Source organism: Triticum dicoccoides, chromosome 1A, assembly GCF_002162155.2.
Source record: "Triticum dicoccoides isolate Atlit2015 ecotype Zavitan chromosome 1A, WEW_v2.0, whole genome shotgun sequence".
In the NCBI taxonomy this organism is placed as follows: domain Eukaryota; kingdom Viridiplantae; phylum Streptophyta; class Magnoliopsida; order Poales; family Poaceae; genus Triticum; species Triticum dicoccoides.
The window spans coordinates 595,439,426-595,458,553 of NC_041380.1; the positions used below are offsets into that span (position 1 = coordinate 595,439,426).

Sequence of the window (19,128 nt, forward strand, 5' to 3'; positions counted from 1 at the left end):
GTTTCTACCACGCTGAAACATCCAGGGTGAGTGTTCATCAAGTACCAAAATGATAAGGTATATGCTTGCTTTGCTTCGATTGTGCTTCCGAATTCGACGTAATTTCAATAGCTATTGGCTTATACGCAAATTTTGTATGTAGGATGGATGCAAGTTTTGGTTTTGAAAAGAAGAATACATCGATTTTATTGATTGGGCAAAATTTGATAGATGCCCGTGCACTTGTTGCTAGAAATAAGACTAGAGATGAGATTATATGTGAAGCGATGTCTATTTCTTTAGAATTTAAGATGAAAAAATTATACAAGATCAAGAATCCGCAGATCAACAATGAAGGCATTGAGAAGATATTAATCCAACTTATGAAAGTAGTTATGAAAGTAGTTATGGAAGTAGTTATGGAAGTTGGTTTTCTGTTAAAATGCCTAATTGTGTTTTTTATTTTGTTTGGGCTTGTTATTCCAGTTAAGAATGGGTGAATGTATTATCATGTGTTAAAATGTCGTTGATGAAATAAAAAGTGTGTTGGGAAAAAAATTGTGTGCATAGTGCATACAGGCACCGGGCGGAATAGATGCGGCCACGCGTTGAGCGTATGGCTAACGCATCACAGAATATGGGAGGACGCCGCTCCATTACCATCCTCAAACAGACGAAATTCGGATAAAACGGACATTCGTTTGGGGCCGTACGTTGGAGTTGCTCTAAACATATTGAGAGAGGAGAGGGAAGGTAGCAAACCGGTATGTGCCGCTCGAGTCACTTTTTATTAAATAGTTTTGATTACTTACCACGTGTAATCCCGTATCACATGGTTGTCGCTGGAGTCACTTGGTGGCGGCATTCCTTCATAAATTAGGCCACGTGTAATAAGATGGCCATCGTGGTGTTGCGGCGAGTGAATTGTAGAAAACCATCACATTTAGGATTAGCTTTGCGGAAAACTACCTAGTCTTTAATTATTTGCAAAACGCACCGCGGATTCAGTAAACTTGTTGCAAATAGCACTAATGAGGTGATCTGGCCCGTTTGATCACTTTCTGACAAGTGGGATCAGATTGTAAGAGCAAAAAATTTACACACACACTCCTTGATCTAAAACAGAAAAGCAATCAGCCCCCCACCCCTCGGGCAGAGGCACGCTGGGCGTCGGGTTCATGGCCTCCGCCGCGCTGCTTGGCCGGCGACGCTAGAGCGACGCGCTGGGCGGAGGGCTGGCGACCTCGCCGCAGCCGACAAGCACGTCGACGACCACCGCTGCCCCGCCATCCTCCTTCCATTTTCTTTCCTTCTCTGGGATGACCTGCACCTCGCCCCTACCTAGCCCAGCCGCTGGCAGCCACGGCCATGTTGACGACGTCGGAATCCGTGGCGGCCTGTATCCCCTGCTGCTCTCCAAGCACGGCTGAGGCCATGGCCGAGCAACCGCCCGGCTCCAACCGCGCGGTGGCGCACGGGCCCGACCCGACCGGCACCGTCGAGGAGCTCTTTGCAGGGACCTCCTCCCCTGCGCGGCCGTCTGCGTCGACGAGGGCGTCCTTGCCGGGGAATGCCTCCTCCTCTCCTCTCTCTGCGCGCGTCACGGGTGCGAGGGCGTCGTTGATGCCAGGTCCGTGCGCGCGACGGCGAGATCCACAGCCATGGCGACCCGCGTCGTCAATCCCGGCCAACGCGGCCTCACCTCTCGCCTTTCCGGCCGTCGCCGATGGTAGACGAGGCAGCGGTGGAGAAGAAATGAAAAGGGAGGAGGAAGGAGATGGTAGACAGGGCAGCGGTGGTCGCCGGCGATGAGGTCGTCGGAGTGGCGCGGGGGGTGGGTAGCTCGGGGGCTCTGGCTCTCCCGATCCAGACGGGGTCGAAGCAGGGGGGCTCTGATTGCTTTTTCTTTTTAGATCCAGGGGCCTGTATGTCAAAACTATGCCAAGTCAGCTTCTTACAATCTGGCCCCACTTGTCAGAAAGTGATCAGACGGGCCAGATCACCTCATCAGTGCTATTTGCAACAAGTTTACTGAATCCGCGGTGCATTTTGCAAATAATTAGGGACTAGGTAGTTTTCCGCAAAGCTAACCCCAAATGTGGTGGTTTTCTGCAATTCACTCTGTTGCGGTAGAGCATGAACACCCTGCACGCGTCGCCAGGGCCTACACCAGCGTCAGCACACAGATGGTGCGCTTTGCCACCTCCCTCAGCAAGGAGAGCATCGTCAGCCACCCCAAGGAACCCCTCAAGGCCACCACACAGCAGGTTAGTCATCTCGGCCATCATGCCGATGTCAGATGCTGGTTTCTCATTTATTTCGAAATTATTGTCGTCTAATTTAGAACGCGAAGTGCATGCTTGTTACATCTTCAGTTTGTTTGGGTGTTATGATGTGCCTAGCGGATTAATTGTTTGTGTGTTCATTTTGACTGGCAGGTCGAGGTGCAGGTTAGGAAGGTCTACTGCATCAATAGGGCGATCCCCACATTTCCGATCAACCTTGAGGCTGCAGCCTGAAGCGAAGCAGAATTCGACAAGGCTGAAAAAGTATGTCCGTTTCAAATTATTTCATTTGCCTCCTTTCTCTTTGCAGGAAGGGCTCAATTTTTGTTCTATGGTTCTTATTCTTGCCATTGTTACAGGTTAGGGAGAAGTTGGTACTTGTTCTCCAGGACACATGCTTGAACTATTGAGCTATCGATCTGTGGACACCTGCGAATCAAGCAATCTTCTGCATCCAATGCCATGTTGAGAACGTGAGTACTATTTCTCCTTCTTTGCACTGACCGACTGTCACCGTTCATGCAGTAAGGCACATTGCGGTAACAAATGACATCTTCTGTTACGGCTAGCACTATGTGTTTTGTTATTATTATTAAATAAAAGCAGGTCTGATCAATGTTTATTCTTTCATCTTAGTATTTCCATCTACCAAGCTGCAAAAGGCACCTTGCACAAACCTATATTTAAGTTGGTCCTGTATTTAGAGCAGAAAAACACTCACAGGCATCTGTGTGAGTTTATTGGGTTGGATGCAGAGATGGAGATCAAGGAGCACACTACTTTGAGGTAAGGAAGAAGGTCTGGAGGAAATAAGTCTTTATTTACTTCATTTATAGAAGTGTTGGTGACCTTTGTAAAGACATGTTTCTAGCTAGCTTAGCATGTTATTATTTCAGTTTCAGTTTCCATGATGTTAATAATTTGATTCTTATGTGAACAGATAAAATAAAAGGATGGTGGTAGCCTTTAGAACATCATATTACAGAAAGATAGAAGTTATATAGGTATTAGCATTTTTTATGTGAAGATACCAACTAAAATTCAGCTTTCCGGTGCCTTTCACACTTTTGTGTGCTTATTTCTGATTGGTGTTTGCATTCGTTATTTCTCGTGATAAAATGGTGATCTTCATCATGGATTAAGGAGTACCAGTCAGGCAGCCATCCGGTTCGGAGGGACACAAGAGTCTTTTCCTTTATGTTATCACATAATGACATTCAGAACAATCAATTTCTGTATGAAGGTTTGTGGATTACTTAGGTACCATGCTGGTCCTCTAGAATATACTGGATCCAATTGATTGTTTTCATATTTCCATTTTTCAACTCTCTTAGCATGAAATTTTGAATGTCGTAGATAAATAAATTTGGGAGGTATTAGAGTAAATATAACAAATAATAAGACCATTCTGTTGCCAACCAAAAATATTATTGATAAGCATAATAAAGAAACTAAAATTGAGCTATTGTTTGTTTCCTTGAATTTTGTCCAACGCGAACTAGAACAACGTGGAAAGTGTAGTAGTCTCAGACATCTAGCCCAATTTCTGTAGTACTGTTTATTAATTTTCTTGCCTCCAAATCTTGCTTATTTTCCTTTTTAGATGCATGTTATCGACGCTAGCAGCTCTGTTGGTTCGTAGGTGATACTGAGTGTTCAGTGGTAACTTTTATACTCACATTTGATAGTCTACAGTAAACTCGCACAGACAAACCATATCGGTTTGATGAAACTATGCTGCATTGTTGCTTGCTAGGAAGATCCTTTTATAGGCTTATTATACGCCAGTTTCTAGGTATTTGTACCAAATATACTACCTCTAAGAACCCAGCATGTTGATGAGGCAACGTCACCAATTAAGATTGTCACTGTTAGGTTTTACTGAGCTTTCACCTACATGGAGGATATACATTTCATTCTGCTACATGTATCTTGTGTAAATTAATTCAGTCTACTAATTTTTACTATGGTTGTAGAGCCTTTCTATTTCTACCTTTTGAACTCACTGTCGTTAACTATTTTTCCTTGGTGCCTTGACCTCTCCATTTACCGTTGTTGCACTGTTTTACCTGAGGGAAATTGCTTAAGAACTTGACTTTGTAGAAATTGACTTGCCGGATAATTATTGGTAGTGTTGGCATAAGGGTTTTCAGGGGATATTGTATAGGCTGTTTATACTAAGTACTTGTGCACAATATGCCCATCCTGATTGATTCTATTTTTTTGCACTGCAAATGATGTTAGATGATACAGATTCTGTTGTGTTATTTGCCTTGTGACGGTTGATAATACTAATGCTTCCATTCTTCTATGGATCAGGTCGATGGTACCCTTTTGAGTATGTTCATAAAAGAAACAAAAGCATGATATCTGGGCAAGGCAAGGCAAATCAGTGTTTGTTGTTTTTGTATTTTGAAGAATATGTCTTAGCCCTTTGATTGAAAATGTCAGATGTAGATATGGTTCAAAGACCAAGAATTGTTTTTTGACCTACAAATACTTCATCCATATTCTGCTTACATAGGCTTTGATTTACATGTGACCAGCTCTTTGTTTGGGCTATTCTCCTCGATATTATCATAGTGTGTTCTTTTTCACACTGCTCTTTAAATGATTGCTGCTGTTTTTTTACATTGTTTAGACTTATGAAACTCTATATTCGTGTGCTAAAATCACTTGCACATACAGCTTTAGCTCTATCATCTTTTAAAACGGTTAATCATATCTGGTTGCCTGCTATTTTGCGGGCAACGCGCGGCAAGCCGCGACAAAGTTATGCATTTCTCTGTGCAGGTCAATTCAACTTAACCACCTTATCTCTCCTGGAATGATTTCTATGATGTTGATTTCTTGTATTAGATAAGGGCCACTGCATAGTCTCCTTACCTGCCTTTAAATTAACACTGTCTACTTAGTCTCATTACTATCATCAAAGTTCAAGATGCTAGGGTCGATGCTTGTGCGCGGGTGCATATAAATTGTTCTCGCAATTTGCTTTACAACAATCTCAATGGATAGATACGGTTACCTAGGCCATCATTCTTTATACGATACATACAACAATCTGCCAGTGTATGTGATTTTTTAACCTGCACGTGTAAATTTAACTCCATATTTGTTTATTTGTGTTGTCGTGCTACTGTTGTTTAAGCGGTTACACTCTTCCTTTCATTTCTTGGAAAATTAGGAATTAACTGAAGCTTATATTATTATATGATGAAATACTATAAGAGAAATTATTCACGTATTACTGAAGCTTGCATTAGTTTATAACTTAATTTTGAGAGAACAAAGCTACAGATTGGTCCTTAGAGCTCTAATCAGCTATTTCATTTGTGATGAGCTACCCTCTGCTTGTTACCTATTGCTGCCAAGTATTATAGCTACTACTTTTTGTTTCCTTATGTACATGTATTAAGGAAATTGATATATACATTTGTCGTCTGAAAATATGTTCCTTTTTTTGTTACAAGAACACCACTTCATCGTTTCTGATGTACAACTTTCCTAGGTTCATTAGTCAATTCTAATATTTTCTTTAGAGCTTACATGGTGTCATTAGAAAAATGAACCCTAAGGATGCTATCATCCTTTCTCGCAAGTATCGACCACTACTATCTGCATTAGCTTCACCTCAGAACATGCCCTTTTCACCTGGAAAGAGGAAGCAGGGAGTTCTCAGTAATGATCATCTACAAGATAATGTACATGCATGTTTGTTGATTGATTAAAGAAGACAAAGGCCCTACTGTTATTGATGTTTGTATAGCATTGTTTCCAGATACTGTAATACCTGTTTTTACAATATTTTATAGCACTTGTGTACCGATGTGGAATGATAGCTCATGGTTTATACTTATGATACGATCTGTTTCGTTGTATTTTGTAAAGTTGCAGTGCTCAACATTTCTATGGATTTCTTTCATAATGATCCTGTCCTTGCCAGTTGCCAATGATTTTTTTGTACCATTACTCATATGATCTTATCAATGTTGAAGGTACATATATTTAGAAACACTCTTTTACAACAGAGTGTTGACTAATAACATCATATTGTTTCTCACAAAGTAAAAAAACTCAAGTCCGTGTGTATGCATTGGATGTAAGCTATTGTTCTGCTTGTTGGTACCTCTTTTAAATACCAACTGCTTGATCGACGTCCGGGACAGGTGCAGCGCGCTGAAGCGTGCTTCCGGTTCAAGCTATAGTTATTTGAACCTTTCTGCATGCCTTTGTAACAATGGTGAGAGATGTGAGAATTTTACTCTTTTACGATTAACATTTAAGGAAACTGCCATTCTACAAAAATGCAATCGTTCAAGCTACCCACAATATGAAAGCAACAAGTAGTTGTAAACCAGTGCACATCAGTAACAAAAGAGGTATATCTGTTTATATACAATGCGTGCCATACCTATTGCCTTGACATTTTATCACAACCTAATGCAAATTCTTATAACCAAAGCACGCCGCCTCCGCTCCTTCAGGTCGGGGCGGGGCTACGCTGCCGCCGGCTGCGAGTGCCGACCGTGGTGCCCCGGTGCCGCCTGGCCAGAGGTTGCCGGCGGGTGGTGGTGTCGCACCGGAAACCATGGGTCGCGGCGATCGCCACCTGGGCGCTCGGCCAACGGGGCAGGTGCCGCTGCAGCCTGCCGCCGGTAGGGGCGGACCGCGGCCTCCTGCGCCGACCACGGCTACAATGGTGTAACCGGCTCCGGGTCGTGGCGGTACTCGGCCTCCTGCGCCGACCGCGGCTACAGTAGTGCAGCCGGCTGCGGGTCGTGGCGGTCCTCGGCCTCCGGCGCCGGCCGCGGCTACCGTGGTGCAGCAGGCCGCGGGTCGGGGCGGGCCTTGGCCTCAGGCGCCGGGCGCAGCTGGCGTGGTTGCTCAGGGTCGGGGTGGTGCGGCCCTAGGGGTTGTGCCAAAGCCTGCCGGTGGTCAGCCTCGCGCCGCGCCTCCGCCTCACTACGTTGCGCAGCCTGCTCAGACTCGTACGGGCCCGTCGCAGACGAGGCAGAGAGATTCCTTTGATCCGCCCCGAGGTCAGTGGGGGGACGATGGTTATGATGCGTTTGGAGATGGACAATATCGTGGTTCCTCATCCACGGGAGGTGGTCGTGGCTATGCATGGCAGGGTGACGGGTCTGCTGAGAGACCGTTTCTCGGCCCTCCAGGTGGCTTTGTCGAGGGAGCCTCAGGCCCGGATTACCGACAAAGAGGTGGATACCGCGGACACCGTGGTGGTAGGGGTGGTGGCCGTGGGAGGCATCGCAGACAGCCTCCGCCTCTGGCAGTTGTTGACCATGCGGCGTCAGCCGTAGTGACTAATCACGCGCAGTCCACTGAGCTTCCTAGCCAGGCGATGGATGTGGTGACGGCTCTGGCCAACATGGAGGTTCCTGCGCCTGGGGCTATGGCTGAGGCAGGTGACAGGTCTGACACAGAGAGAGCGGCCAAGTGGGCGCGTAAGAAGGAAAAGATATTATGCTATCGTTGTGGTGACAAGGGTCACTTCATTGCTGAGTGCGTGGCGGAGCTGTGTGATACGTGTGGTAAGCCAACACATGCCACGGGGGATTGCCCGTTTCTGCGTGATCAGGCTCCGACTCTTACAATGTATGGAGTATATTATGCTGAGTTGATGTTCTTTGAGTCCCCGGCCGCGAGAGAGATTCCAGAGGAGACGCAGAGTTTGACCACTGGGATTGTGAAAGCTACTCAAGATGAGGTGACTGAGGCTCAGATTGTGCGGAGGCTCCAGGAACTGGCCCCAGGTGACTTCCAATGGGAAATGGTCAGTCTTGAGGCCAATGTTTTTAAGGTTGACTTCCCCACTGTGGATGATTTGCAGAGACTACTGAGTTTGGCTTGTGTAGAGTTCCTGGAACTAAATGCATTCTGGAATTTCACGAGTGGATGAAGGTGGAGCCTTAGGGCAAGCCCCTTACTCAGGTTTGGTTAAGGTTTTCTGGGGCTCCCTCTAAGCCTTTACAGGATGTTCGAGTGGTGGCCAGTATGGGCATTATGGTTGGGAAAACTGAGAAAGTGGATATGGCTTTTACCCGTGCTCATGGAGTGGCCTGACTTCTAGTGAGCATTCTGGACATTGAGTTCGTCCCTGATGTGGTAAACTGGACTTATAGAGGAGGTTTTCCCTCTCGAGATTGAGTTTGAGGATGCAACTCTGTTCGCGGAGGCGATTAATGGGACTGATGTAGACATGCACGAGGGTGATGACAGTGCGGGTGCCAAAGGGGGCGCCGACTGATGAGGATACAAGAGAGGGGTCTAACGGATCAGGCCCTGTTACTCAGCTGCCCGGGGACGGGGCCGGGGTTGAGCCGGCACCGTCTCCCTCGGTTCCTATGACCTCTCTGCGTTTTGGGTCCTTTGAGCCAGCCTCTGCCCCTCCTAGACTTTGGAGTGATCGGGTTGCTTCTGATGATGTGTTTGAGCACACGCTTCCTATTTTGGAGGTCGAGGTTGCTGACAGACCCATGGTCGGAGGCTTGGTGAGGACGCCCTCGGCGACGACCTTGGTTGGGGGTGGGGAGGTGGAGCCTGTGCAGGCTTCTCTCTCCCCCGCTCTCCCTGCGGCCAAGGCCCCAGAGATGGTGATTGTGTCCGAGGTGGTGCTTGGGGGAGGGGGTCCGGGGCAGGTGGCCTCGACCTCTCTCCATCCTATCCTGCCACCGGCAACGTCGGCTGGCTGCGGGAGAGGTGGTCCGAGGCAGGTGGCTTCGGCTACCTCTTCTCCGGTGGCGGCGACGACGCCCACGTCTCCAGTGGCGCTAGGGGGGGGGGTCTGGGGCAGGTGGCCCTGGTTCCCCCTTCTTCTCCCGCGGTTAGGATGACCGCGTCTCCTACGGCGCTGGCGCTCCCCTCTGGGCCAAGGGTTGGGGCGGGAGAAGGGCTCGGGCAGGCGGCTCCAGTACTCCTCTCTCCTGACTTGTCGCTGGCTCAGGACTTCGGGGTGGGATACTCATCCGAGGGGCATGAAAGAGGTTTTACTCAGGAAGTGGTTATTGCTTTTGGCGGGATACCTGACCCGGTCTCGATGGGGAGACGGATGAGTGCTCGCATCTAGGAGCACCCGGAGGTTGATGACATGCAGCAGAGGTGCGCTATGAGGGCGGCCAAGCTTCGTGATGCTGAGATCTCTTCTGGTATGTCCGTCAACATATCCAATTCTTTATTGCATTATTCTAATGAGGAGATTATACATAATGCAAACCAATTAGGAGTTTCGCTAGGGGCAAATGATAGTGAAATCTCCAATTCGGTGAATGATCTTTTAGATTTGGAAGCGGAGCGTGCGTTAGAATCGTTTACGCAAAAAGGGAGTGTTGGAATTAAAGTGAATGGCGATATCGGTCATTACTTCTAGACACATAAAGGCCTGAGACAAGGGGATCCGATGTCTCCTATCCTGTTTAACATTGTGGTTGATATGTTAGCAATTTTGATAGGACGGGCTAAGGAGGCTGGTCAAGTAGGTGGCTTGGTACCTCATCATGTTGATGGAGGTGTGTCCATCCTTCAATACGCTGATGATATAATCATCTTTATGGAGCATATCTTGGCCAAGGCGAGAAATATGAAGCTGGTGTTATGCCTCTTTGAACAATTGACCGGGTTAAAGATTAACTTTCACAAGAGCGAATTGTTCTGTTTTGGTAGAGCCAAAGATAAACAAGAGGCTTATAGGCAATTGTTCGGGTGCGATTTGGGGGCTTTACCTTTTACGTACTTAGGTATACCAATCCACCACCGTAAGCTGACAAACAGAGAATGGAAGAGCATCGAGGACCGGTTTGAAAAGAAACTGAGTTGCTGGAAGGGCAAGCTCATGTCATACGGAGGCCGATTAATTCTGATAAATTCGGTTCTCACGAGTATGCCTATGTTTCTCTTATCGTTCTTTGAAGTCCCAGTTGGAGTCAGGAAAAGACTGGACTTTTATCGATCGCGATTCTTTTGGCAAGGTGATGAACTAAAAAGAAAATACCGCCTAGCTAAATGGGACATCATTTGTAGACCGAAAGACCAAGGGGGTCTTGGTATTGAGAATCTTGAAGTTAAAAACAGATGCCTTCTTACTAAGTGGTTGTGGAAGTTGTCGAGTGAGACTGATGCCACGTGGGCGCAAATCCTTCGTAGCAAGTATCTTCAGACCAAAACTTTGTCTCAGGTGACAGTAAGGCCGACTGACTCGCCTTTCTGGAAGGGACTTATGAAAGTCAAAACATCTCTGTTTAATAGGATAAAGTTTATTATTGGTAACGGTGCTGGTACACGTTTCTGGGAGGATACTTGGCTCGGAGACACACCTTTAGCCATTTAATACCCGTCTTTATATCGTATTGTTCAACGACGTGAGGTGTTCGTTGCAACGGTATTTGAATCTATCCCCCTTAATATTCAGTTCAGACGATCACTAGCAGGCAATCGTTGGGAAGAATGGCTCCGTCTAGTACGCAGACTGATGGAGGTTCAACTTTCTCAACAACCCGATGAATTACGCTGGAAGCTTACTAGGTCTGGAGTATTCACAGTTAAATCCATGTATATTAATATTATCAATTCGAGCTTCATTCCTAGTTCAAGCATGTCTGGGATGTCAAAGTTCTGTTAAAAATAAAAGTGTTTATGTGGTTTGTCCATAAACAAGTTATTTTAACCAAGGACAACTTGACAAAGCGTAACTAGGTGTAGTTTCTGTGATCGGGATGAGACGATCAAACACCTTTTGCTTGATTGCCCGCTAGCCAAAGTTTTATGGCGGACGGTCCATATTACTTTCAATATTACTCCACTAAATTCTGTAAACACGTTATTTGAGATGTGGCTTAACGGGATAGAGCCCGACTTAGCGAGACATATTCGTGTAGGAGTTTGTGCCTTGTTGTGGACTATATAGAATTGCAGAAATGATTTGGTTTTTAACAGGATATCACGTATTTTTTTTTGTAGGTTATTTTCCGAGCCACGGCATTGATCCGTTCGTGGTCGCTACTCACTCCGACGGAGGCCAGGGAGCATTTGGTTACTGGATCTATCCGCTGGGAGATGGTAGTTCGGGATATATTCAACCGGTTTGGATGGCGGTCATGTAATAGGATATGCAATTAGTTTACCTATCCCTCTGTTTTGCCAGCCGGTTGTGGCGTCTTTTATTTCGCTAGTTTGTATTCTAGCTCTTCTGGCTCTGTGTGAGCTTTTTTTGTCTTTGGGAGACTTCTAGACTTTCAGACTTTGTTTGGATCATATTTACTTGTTTAATAAGAGGGCCGTATGCATCGCTCAGATGCAGAGGCCGGAGGTTCCTCCTTTTCTAAAAACACCAACCTATCTTCTCTGATGCTTGGTTTCTTTTTTTTCTGTTATCAAATATTAAAAGAAACACTGCTATACTAAGAACCGAAAGGCCACATATGATGGACCATGTGTATGTGAGAAATAGCAGACCTCGTTCGAGACAACAGGAAGTTCCTGTTTGCAGATCTACATTTCGCAGGCTCAGGCTATTCGTGAAGTCGATCACCACCACTTGAGATAGACGATCAACTTTATTAGAGAAGCAGTCGTCTCTATACAGGAAGCAGCATGTTTTCTATGGTCCTATGAAAAGGTTCCAGTGGGTTTCTCTTGCTGAATGGTGGTAAAACATCAGCTTTCATTCCTCACTGCAAGCTACTCCTTTTGCTGCCTTTTCTCACTCTTTGCCTGGGCCAACGATAGATTAGTCTCTGGGTTGGTCAAGTGAGAAATTGGCGAGATTAGTTAAGGAAACTGGGACTTCTGATTGTTCGCGAGGGATGGCTGAACCTTGACACGGGGTAACAAGCTATCTCCATTTCTCATGTTTATAGATATTTTTCTAACCATGGGCTAAAGATAAAATGCTACCATGAAGCACCATACTTGGGTAGTTTCAAGGTCTTTATATACGAGTGTGTCTATGCTACGAGCGTGTCTAGGTAGGCGAATTGGACATTTCCCCGTATGATATCAAACGACTTGAGCATTACATTGGTTCAACCGTCCCTCTCATCAAGTAACGACTTGCTAGATGAACAAGACATTCGTCGCTCCTGGACAAAGGATGGTATGGACCTTAAAAAACCTACTTCTTACAAGTAGAGTATAGTAGTACCCAACTGTAACCAATGAATGTTTATTTTTTTCAGTACTTCTTTTGTTGCTTCACAAAGCTACATCTAATGGACCATCTCAATGAACCGGTCTGAGGGCATGATGGTCAAACTCAACAATGGAGGTGTTACAAGAAAGTTTGGATGATAATGGGTACAACAAGAGGGCACAATAACGAACAATTGGTCAGACTTTGTGAAGGCATCAGGGATCATACAATATCAGATTCTGTATAGACAATGTTACTTTCCATAAGCTTTAAAAGGGCTAAGGTACAAAATCTCAACATTGTCTATACAGAAATCATGAATTGGTGTATATCTCATAAGTTATTTGCATCAGGTCCATGTGAAGTGTCGCCTATGAAGTTGATTGACAAGGCGGTTGAATGAAGCTACTTATTAGTATGTGTAGTAGCTATGGCTTCGTAGTTGTTTCTTCTTTATTATGTTCCTACTTTTATTACTTCCTCTCCTATATCTGCGCATTTGGTACAAAACTTACTGTCGAGTGGTTATCTTTTGTGATCTATGAATGCAGTGAACTCAATGCTGCCTTATAATTTCATGCCATATTGAACTCCATAATGTCTTTTCTATCACAAGTGAATGATTATCTTTTACTTTATTTTGCTATCATGTCTGAATGCGTACCACTATACCTGGATTCCTATTATCCTGAGCATTACCTGCTTGGCTGCAATGTTTGGATCGGCACCCTCGCGTCAAGGTGCGTTCCTGATCTAGTATACATTATAGCCCGTAGCAACGTATGGGCATTCTACTAGTACATAAAGTTATGGACATAATATAACATATTCACAGAATTGATCACACATTAATAATGTCTACCATATATAAATACTAATTGTTCAACATATAGAAGAGGCAACATCTAAGATATACAGGAATTTAGTTCAACTAAGAAACGACTTGAGGGGAGCGACCACAATTTTTACAGCCGTAGTGTATTAAGCGACATTGAGACCTCTAATTAGCAATTAGACCATGAATAGATAGAATAGTTGAAGCTGTGAGCTGTGGCTTTAAATTGAAGACCGATGCTTGCCGAGATAAGAGCATCTCCAGCCGCGTCCCCAACAGCTCCCCTCCCCCCAGGCCACTTTTTCGGCGCCGGCGCCGAAAAAATGGCCTAGTCGCGACCTCAGGAGCCCGTTTTCCGCCGGATTGGGCCGAAATTGACGCCGACGTACCCAACTCGAACCCGGCGCGCTGGGGGTCGCCTGGGGGCGCCGGACGGACCGTTTTTGGCGCGAACTGTGATGGGCCCGCCCTGTCAGCGACGCGCCGCTTCGTCGTACACATCGCCTCGTTTCCCGCGGGAATCAATGCCAACTGACGCGCTGCCGCGCCGTCGCCTCCATTGATGCCGCGCCTGGCGTGATGCAGCACGCCGGTCAGCATGCCATTGATGCCGCGCAGTGAAGCGTCGCGTCGCCCAGCGCCACGGCCGCCCGCCACGCGTTGCCTGGCATGCGCTTCCGCCACCCTTGCTCCGGCTATAAAAGCCGGACTCCTCGCCGGTGAACGCCGCACCCCAGCAAAAAATCACCCCCTCCCCGCTCGCACACTCCACACGCCCGCCGACGAGCAATGGCAGCGCGGTACCCAGGCGACTCCGCGGCGAAGAACGGCTTCGGCCGCCGCCACCTCCACGAGTGGGAGGCGCGCCTCCTTTTTTAGGCCGACTACCCGGCTCCACCGGACATGAGGGTGCCGGCCGGCGCGTGGCGCTTGAGCGCCGGCGGCGTGCCAGTGCCACCCGCTCCCACCGGGGCGGACAGGCGGGCAGAGATCGCCCGCGTTAGGTCGTCGTTGACGGAGGAGCAGCGGCGAACGCCGACGTACTCCCCCGACAACGACGCGTTCTGGACGATCTACTTCGACCGCCACCCTGACGGCCTGATCGCCTCCACCAACGGCGTCGTGCCTTGCGACCGCCACAACGCCGGAGGGCGGCGCGAGTGGTGGTGGTGGTGGTGGGGGGGGGGTGCCCGGCCGCACCCTCGAGAACGTCCTCGACTGCATCAAGGCCGGCAACAAGCCGTGCCTCGAGTACCCCGCCCCCGCTCCCCCATCCTTCTCTCGCCGCCGTGGCAGCTCGTGGACGCCGGCGGTTGTCGGACGCGACGACCTCCTCCTCCTCGGGCGGCTCGCCGGTGGCCTTCGCCATCAAGCCCGAGCCGCAGGACACGGCGGGGGAGTCCCCGCTAGGGCTCCCTAACCATCCCCGAGGAAGGCCGCGGCGGTCTCCTGCGCCTCGTCTGGCCGAAAACCGAGCTGGAGCACCTCGCAATGGCCGCCGCTGACGAGACGGCCATGAAGTGGCCGAGGGAGGACTACGTCCGCGAGCAGGTGGTCGCCAGCGCCGCGCCATCGAGGAACTCAAGGCACGCCACCACCGCCCCGTCCGCGAGGTGGACGGCGTCTTCTACCTCGACAGCGACAAGGATGAGGCCGGGCCATCCCGCGTCGGCGATCATGGACAGGGCTGCAGCAGGGACGACGGCGGGTGGCAGGGCGAGGACGACGAGGAAGACGACGACGACGACGGAGACTACACCGACTTCTACAAGCGTCTAGGCATGTAGAAGCCGGACGGTGGCGAGGCGCAGCGAGGACGGCGTAGCTAGGCCGTGTTTGTTTTTTGTACAAATTTGAATGAATGTCGCCGAGTTTGGATGAATTTCGACGAGTTTGTGCCAAAAAAAACGTCGAATAGATTTAGCCCTGGGGCCGACCTGGGGGCGATGACTGGGAACGCAGTCGCCCCCACGCCGAAAATCTCGCCGGCTCGCCCCAGGACACGTTTTTTCAGCGTCCTGGGAGGCCGAACGGCTGGAGATGCTCTAAGGGTGTGTTTGGTAGCATGTATGGACCTAGCGTAGCTGTTCTCCTGTAATACATGCTGATATAGACATGCTGAGTCCATGCATTTGCTGTTGTTTGGTAGCGGTGTATGCACTGAGACATGCTGAGCTGAGACTTTGTTTGGCAGTCTGCATGTGTTTAGACATGTTGAACAATTTTGAATTCCAAATAATTTTTTTGAATGGTGAACAAAATTTAAACAATTTTTGACAATTTAAATAAAATTTGAAATTCTGATTTTTTTAAAAAAAATTAAATATATTTTGAACATTAAAAAAATGAAATTCTGAACATTTTTTGAAAATTTAAACATATTTTGAAATTCTAATTTTTTTGAAATTTTGAACTTTTTTTGAAAATTTAAATAAAATTTGATATTCTAAATATTTTTTTGATAATTTAAATATTTTTTGAAAATTTAAATATATTTTGATATTATTAATAGTTTTTGAAATTTTAAATATTTTTTGAAATTTTAAACAAATTTTGAAATTCTAAACTTTTTAAAAAATTAAAACAAAATTTGAAATTCCTAACTTTTTTTGAAAATTTAAACAGATTTTGAAATTCTGAACATTTTTTGAAATTTTGCATCAGACGAAGGTCGGGGCGAGCATGGCTGCCTCCATGCACCCTGTCTGGGGTGCATGAGATGGGCATGGCTAAGGGCCTTTTTTTGCATTAGATGAGCATAGCCCAAGTGAGCTCATGCACTCTATCAAACAGCGAAAAGTGGATTGAATAGGGAGCTTTCAGGCTCATGCACCCTCCGTGCAAGCTACCAAACACACCCTAAGTACCAGAGGGAGCAAGGGATGGAAGCTGTGCCGCTGGAATCTGGAATCTGAATGGATGCACCAGGTCGCGCTGCACCGCCGGCAAGTGACTGCCGCCGTATGTGCGTGTAATTGCTTGCGAATAGGATTCGGGGTAGGGAGCGCCGATTCATCTGCTGCTGGATAGATGGATTTTTCTTTCGAGAAAGTTAATTGCCGGCATGCTGGATAGATGGATTTTTATTTCGGGAAAGTTAATTTCCTGCCGGCAGGAATTTAGCGACAGGTACGAGCGATCCGCACCTCGTTTGATTCTCATCGCATGGTCACAATTCATCCAGACGCTCGAAGACTGTTTTTGGGCTGCCTTATTTTAATCTCGGGAAAAAAGCAGTGGTCCTCTGAACGTCCTCCTGCATATCCCGTGGTCCTTTTCACATGCAGTGCACATATGCAACCGGCTTCTTTGCCATGATTAAGGCTGCACACCCCGTGGTCCTTCCCACATGCAGTGCACACATGCAACCGGCTTCTCTTCCATGATTAAGGCTGCACACCCCGTGGTCCTTTCCACATGCAGCGCACACATGCAAGTGGCTTCTCTTCCATAACTAAGAATGTGCTACAATACATACCTTTAGGCTACGCATCCATCATCAGATGGCTTGGGCACAGTACGAGTGCTGCAGTGCATCATGCCATGCCTTCTGAATTTTTTACTATAGAGTTTTTACTGTAGTATATACTATAGCATCATGCACATGCAGCAATTTTTTAACTCTACTAGAAAAAAAATACTATTTGCATGGGCATGGTGTGGGGCAACACACACACTAGCACCTCTTATAACCAACTCAACTTTTGTTGGTTGTTGTCAGTTTGGACAAGACACATCAATTTGAGTGGCTAAGTTTACTATATATACTTATGATAATTGACAAGCTAAAATCCGGACCTCCTCATTTTTGCAACAGATCTGAACAATCTCATCGTCGTCGGGTAGAGAAAAATAAAGGTGCAAGGAGGATAAAGACACAACCTCTTGGAATGAGGTGCATGGAGCTAGCCAGCTCACCCACCATTAGTTGTCCTTAATAGTGTTCAGATCTTTCTTATACCACCATCTTGCTAACTTTGACACTAAGGTGGGGGAGTTAATGAAACGAAGCCTGATAACCTATGTGTAAATAACATGGTAATAAACGCACCGTAGACCTGATAACTTATGTATAAACACCGTGATAACTATTATCAGATTTTCTTTCTGTTAAAAAACCTTATATCTTTTGTGTAGATAACTTGGTAATATACGCACAACCAAGCTGGTAACTGACGTACAAACATCATGGCAACTTTTTTGACCCTGGGAAAATGTTTTTTCAAAAATATATCACCGGTATTTTCTATGTAAATAGCATGTAATACATGCAAAACAAAGTTGATAACCCATGTACAAACACCGTGATTATTTTTGACCTGATTTTTTTGTTGAAACATCCCCTAATAATGTTGTGTGAATAACATGGTCATTAACGCATCATGGACCTGATAAATTACATACAAACACTCTGATAACTCACACATCATAGATATGATAATTTATGTACCCTGGTCCTGATAACTTTGGCGGGAGGGGGGTGGGTGATAAGTATCCCCCCGGTAACTTCCGTGTGAATAGTATGGTAACTCACACATCGGAGACCCGATCACTTATGCACCCCTGTCCTGGTACTTTTTCGTGACGGAGGGGTGATGAAATATACCCCCGATAACTTTTTATGTGAATAGCACGATAACTCACACATGTAGACCTGATAACTAATGTACCACAATCTTGGTAAATTTGATGACCAGGTGGGGGGAGGGTGGTTGATGAAATATACCCTTGGTAATTTTTTGTGTGAATAACATGATAACTTACACATCGCAGACCTAATAACTTATGTGCCCCAGTATTGATAACTTTGGCGACGGTGGTGAGGGGTGGGGGAGGGTTGTTGATGAGATATACCTTCGGTAACTTTTTTGTCAATAGAATGGTAACTCACACATTATAGACCTGATAACTTAGGTATAAATAATGAGGTAACTTTAGACCCGAATAAAATTTTATTGAAACATACTCCGGTTACTTCTGTCCAAATAGCACGGTAATGTATGCATCCGGAGCCGATAACTTAGGTATAAATACCACGGTGAATTTGACCCGGGGGAAAGAAGTCGTTGAAACACATCTCCGGTCACTTCTGCATAAATAATATGTTAATATACCATATAACATAACTGATAACTTTGCGGTAACCTTTGATCAAAAAAGTGATCAAAACATGTCAACATGAGATCTAGTTTCGAAATTCTCACCGTGATGGATTTTTTTATGTGAAAACCATTTTTCAATCAAAAACGACAGTTTGAGCTATAAAACATTTTACATTTTCAAAATAGCGATAATTTATAATGACATCAGGTTTCCTATACTCTACTACATTTGCATGTGGAGAGAATGTTGGAGGAGTCATTTTTATGCCCCGGTAATTTTCATGTAAACAGGATGATAACTGGCATACCACACAGGTAATAACTTATTTAGCCTAGGTCTGATAACTTTTGACCCCAAAAAAAGTCATCTAAACATACCAACATGGGATCTAATTCTGGAGGTCTCATCGCGATGAATCTTTTATGTGAAAACGGTTTTTCAATCAGACCAATGGTTTGAGCTACAAAATATTTTGAAGTTTCGTTTCTAATGGAATCTTTATTGACATCGTCTTTTCTTCTTATCTACGTGCGCTCCATGCAAACAAAAGAAGATGTGCATGCGAAATTGCAGCGCAACACCGCATGCGAGATTGCACCGAGATGTAGAATCAGAGAAGTATACACGCAATCGTCTGCACCTGTCGCTAACATCAAGTCGACTGGACGTTAGTCGCGTCCTTTTGGCTAATGTAACTCTATCAGCGATCAATGTGTGCCTCATTCGTGTGCACGATCCAAGAAAGAGTAACGAGATGGGCTAGTCTAGTTTCTTTGGCAAAA

General features: G+C 46.1%; 1 pseudogene; it reads left to right on the forward strand.

Moving 5' to 3' along the window:
* Positions 1–1,413: 1,413 nt before the first annotated feature.
* Positions 1,414–3,208, forward strand: LOC119356698 (annotated as a pseudogene).
* Positions 3,209–19,128: the final 15,920 nt, after the last annotated feature.